A 5,167-nucleotide genomic window follows, 5' to 3' on the forward strand; every position below is an offset into this window, starting at 1 on the left:
TTTTAAAGCAAAGATGGTAACTTTGCTCAAAGATAAAAAGGAGCTTTCTGCCCCTGGACGCCGCCGAGTAAGCATCATTACAGTCTCCCCTCCCACCGCCGTCATGTCTAAGTCAGAGTCTCCCAAAGAGCCCGAGCAGCTGCGGAGCTCTTCATCGGAGGTTTGAGCTTCGAAACGACCGGTGAGAGTCTGAGGAGCCATTTTGAGCAATGGGGGACGCTTACGGACTGTGTGGTCATGAGAGAGCCCAACGCCAAGCGCTCCAGAGGCTTTGGGTTCGTCACGTAGGCCACCGTGGAGGAGGTGGACGCGGCCAGGAACGCCCGGCCGCACAAGGTGGACGGAAGGGTCGTGGAACCAAAGAGGGCTGTCTCCCGAGAAGATTCTCAAAGACCCGGTGCCCACTTAACTGTGAAAAAGATTTTTGTCGGTGGCATTAAAGAAGACACTGAAGAACATCATCTAAGAGATTATTTTGAACAGTATGGGAAAATTGAAGTGATTGAGATCATGACTGACCGAGGCAGTGGCAAAAAGAGAGGTTTCGCTTTTGTGACCTTTGACGACCACGACTCTGTAGACAAGATTGTCATTCAAAAACACCAGACTGTGAATGGCCACAACTGTGAAGTAAGGAAAGCCCTATCGAAGCAAGAGATGGCTAGAGCTTCGTCCAGCCAAAGAGGCCCAAGTGGTTCTGGAAACTTTGGTGGTGGTCGTGGAGGTGGTTTTGGTGGGAATGACAACTTTGGTCGTGGAGGGAACTTCAGTGGTCGAGGTGGCTTCGGTGGCAGTCGAGGTGGCGGTGGATACGGTGGCAGTGGGGATGGCTATAACGGATTTGGTAATGACGGAAGCAACTTTGGAGGTGGCGGAAGCTATAACGATTTTGGCAATTACAACAATCAATCCTCAAATTTTGGACCCATGAAAGGAGGAAATTTTGGAGGCAGAAGCTCTGGCCCCTATGGTGGTGGAGGCCAATACTTTGCCAAACCACGAAACCAAGGTGGCTATGGCGGTTCCAGCAGCAGCAGCAGCTATGGCAGTGGCAGAAGGTTTTAATTACTGCCAGGAAACAAAGCTTAGCAGGAGAGGAGAGCCAGAGAAGTGACAGGGAAGCTACAGGTTACAACAGATTTGTGAACTCAGCCAAGCACAGTGGTGGCAGGACCTAGCTGCTACAAAGAAGACATGTTTTAGACAATACTCATGTGTATGGGCAAAAAACTCGAGGACTGTATTTGTGACTAATTGTATAACAGGTTATTTTAGTTTCTGTTCTGTGGAAAGTGTAAAGCATTCCAACAAAGGGTTTTAATGTAGATTTTTTTTTTTTGCACCCATGCTGTTGATTGCTAAATGTAATAGTCTGATCATGACGCTGAAAAAATGTTTTTGTTTTTTTTTAAAAAAAGATATAAAGGAAAATACACCTACAATTAATGAATAAATTGAAAATTATTATGAAATATTATCAAAGAAATACAGAGTATTAAATAGAGCCAAATGGAAATTCTAAGACTGAAAAAATTCATGTAAAATAGAAATTCACTGGATGAACTCAACAGCACATTTACAATGATGGAAAATTTGTCAGTGGACTTGAAGGAAGATCAATAAAAATGAATTAATCTGAAGAACAGAGAGAATAAAAATAAACATATTCAATGATCTGTGGGAAAATCTATAAAGTTGAAATCGGGGGGCCTGGGTGGCTCAGTTGGTTTAACACCCGACTCTTGATTTTGGCTCAGGTCCTGATCTCAGGGTTGTGAAGCTGGGGCTCTGTGCTCAGCAGGGAGTCTGCTTGAGAGTCTCTCTCTCCCTCTCCCATCCATGCCCCAACCCATGCAGGCACTCTCTCTAAATAAATAATTAATCTTAAAAAAAAAAAAAAGACCTGAGCTGAGATCAAGAGTCGAATGCTTAACGGATTGAGCCACCAGGTGCCCCACCTTTTCTCTTTTCTACTTACACGCACTTCCTTGGTCATCTTATCTAGTCTTATGATTTAAAAGCTCTCATATCCTTGCTCAAAGATGTCTGGCATCTGCCTCTTTAGGATGGGGGACACTTGGCCTCAGTTTGTCCCCTCCAGCATCCCGGTCACCAACACTGGGGTCATAAGAGGAGTCCTACTTAATCATACAGCAGCACTAACACTGAGCGTCTGCTCTGTGCCACATGTTGCCTGTGCTGTCACGGATCCTTCGACCAGCCACGCGGCTGTGTGTGCCTGTAGGGCACCTGGCCTCTTCTCTGCGCCAGGTGCTGCGGGGATCACTGCCCGGAGGTGCTCACCCTCTAGTGCAGGAAGAGACGATGGGCTGCCACCATTCCCTGGGGGCGAGTGTTGTGCTAGGCTCCAGCAGAGCCCCCAGAGAGCACCAGAAGGTGCCCTTGGTCCAGTGGGGGAGGCGAGAGCCCTGCAGGCAGACCTGGTCTGCAGTTCAAGAGGCCCGAGCTCCAGGCCTGGCTCTGCTGGTAGAGCTGCTTGCGACCCCACCTGGGTCTGTTTGCTCAGCGGCAAAACAGGGAGGCCGGGCTAGACCAGAGATTTTCCAACAGCTCCTTAGAGCCTGGCGTTCTGAGGGCCCCTCTCCTGGGAAGCAAAGGGGTGGGCAGCGGGAGCCCCTACCCCCAGACGCTTTCCCCAGGGCTGCTTTGATCTTACCTGTTTGGTGTTTCAGCCTTCCATGATAGGATTCCGGGGCTGAAAACGGTGCGAAGATCACCTGACAAGGGGAATCCTGAAGACGCTTCCAACGCTGACAGCCTGAGACTCTGATGTGGGCCAGTTCCCCAGGGTGGGCCCAGGATGCTGGAGGGTGAGGCCAGGGTGCCACGTCCATCCTGCTCCCTGTCCGCCCGCCTTCCAGGCCCTGGCTCCGGGGCCTACAGCTCCCCATCCACAGGCCTGCTCTGGTCAGTGAGGTCGAGAACAGACTCTGCTCCCAGGAGGGCCCAAGCTCAGGCAGGGTGGGGGCCGGTGGGTCTGGCTCTGGGCTGGCAAAAGAAAACCGGATGGAGAGTTTGGGCAAGAAAGGTTTCTTTCAGAGTCAGGCCTGGCTTCTTGTCCATGAAACGGGCCTTTATCAGCTTGGAGGCTCCGCGAGGTGGTGGAGGGGGGTGCGGTTCACTCCTGGGTTTGTCTAGAGATCCTTTTCCAAGGACAATAATTTTTTTTTTCCCCAGCAGTTTCTTGCTCCAAGAGGGCACGACAGTACAGGACGGTCACTCGAGGGCAGGGAGAAGTCAGCCTAACTGCTGGCAACTGCTGACTAAATGCAGGTACAGCGAAGGGGGAAGAGCAACAGCCTCGGCCTCAGACCTGGTCCAAATTCTGCGTCTATCGCTCACCGGCTGTGTGGCCTGAATAAGTGACTGAGCGTCTCTGAGCTGTAGTTTCACTGTCTGAGAAATGGGAATGGTCAAACCCGCCTTGTAGCATCGATATGAAGACTAAATGTAATTAATATATGCACCCTTAGGTGCACCCCTAGGTCTACACCTGGGCCCCACAGTGCAGCCATACCGTCCTCCAGGAAAACTCTGGGTCCCAGAACACAGGAGTGGAGCTTGGGAGGATCCCGAATGGCACATGGGGCACCGTGGGGGTTGGAGACCTGCTTGAAGGGTTCTTTCCTTCTTTCCTTCCTCCTTTCTTCTTTTCTTTCTTTCTTCCTCCCTTCCCTCCTTCTCCTCTTTCCCTTCCCTCCCTCCCTCCCTCTTTCCTTCCCTCCCTCCCTCCTTTCTTTCTTTCTTTCTCTCTCTTTCTTTCTTCTTTCTTTCTTTCTTTCTTTCTTTCTTTCTTTCTTTCTTTCTTTCTTTCTTTCTTTCTTTCTTTCTTTCCTTCTTTCTTTCTTCCTAAGGTTTTATTCTTTATTTGAGGCAGAGAGAGAGCACGGGTGGAGGCGGGGGCACGATGGGCGGGCAGAGGCAGAGGGAGAAGCAGGCTCCCCGCCGGGGCCCAATGTGGGGCTCCATCCCAGGACCCCAGGGTCACGTCCTGAGCCAAAGGCAGGCGCTCACCCCCTGAGCCAGAGGCGCCCCAAAGCTTCCATTCTGAGCGAGGTGTATGGGGCAGGAATTTAATGGCCTTGTGTACAGGGGTGAGAATTAGGGCCCAGAGATTTGAACCGCCTGGTTAGCTTGGGGGTATTTTCTTAGGGAATCCACTGCCCGTGGAACCTGTCAGCAGCTGACTAGCGGGTCCGGGGCAGTGGGAGCACGCAGTCCTTTCGTGTCCGGGACGTGTCTGCTGATGTGCCAGTGCGGGGCGTCCGTTTGACAAAGTCCCCTGGGAGGCTGCCGTGGTGGCCTTTGTACCTGCTGGAGCCGTGTGGCCTCGGGGTGGGGGGTGGTGGCGGGGAGGACCAGTTGGGGAGCCGGTGCACCTGCGGGACACTGCAGCATCTTGGGGGCTCACTAGTCCCATGTTCTGACCAACCACGGGGTGATGTTGACCGCGGGTTCTGCTCAGCCCACGTGGTGCGAGTTGGAACTCTCCGGATGGCTTGTCCGCGGAGCATGTGACCCCCCCCCCCCCACCGTAGGGCCCCGTGCAGCATGGCCTCCGCGTGGGGGTTGGCTTGCGCCCCAAGGCCCCGGCACTGGGCAGGCACCCACGCCCCCAGCGGCCCAGGGCACGGGGTGGGGATGGAGGACGCCGGGGCTGCTGCGCGCTGCTGGGGAAGCCGCTTTCTCTCTTCACTTCTGCCTCCGCCCGTGTGGCCCCGAGCTCTGCTCGGTCACTCGCCTGGGCCAGGGCTCAGAGCAGGAGACGAATCCGCCAAGGCTCTGAAAGGTAAAGGGATTATTATTTGGCCGCTCCAGGAAAAACACTACTGTTATTTTTAAAGACTTTATTTATTTATGAGAGACATGGAGAGAGGCAGAGACACAGGAGGAGGGAGAAGCAGGCTTCATGCAGGGAGCCTGATGCAGGACTCGATGCGGGGACCCCAAGGTCACGCCCTGGGCGGAAGGCAGCCCCTCCACCGCTGAGCCTCCAGGCTCCCCCAAGCACCACCAAGACTATTGTTATTGTTAACGACTTCTGTTCCCTCTTCCTCTGCATTTTCTTTTTTTTTTTTCTTTTTTTCTCTGCATTTTCACAAGTGATGCACAGAGCCTTTGTCTCTGCAGGAGCTTGGGCCCCCGG

General features: G+C 52.9%; 1 pseudogene; it reads left to right on the forward strand.

Moving 5' to 3' along the window:
• Window positions 1–1,065, forward strand: LOC100855890 (annotated as a pseudogene).
• Window positions 1,066–5,167: the final 4,102 nt, after the last annotated feature.

The sequence above is a fragment of the Canis lupus genome, chromosome 7, assembly GCF_011100685.1.
Source record: "Canis lupus familiaris isolate Mischka breed German Shepherd chromosome 7, alternate assembly UU_Cfam_GSD_1.0, whole genome shotgun sequence".
Taxonomy (NCBI): Eukaryota; Metazoa; Chordata; class Mammalia; order Carnivora; family Canidae; genus Canis; species Canis lupus.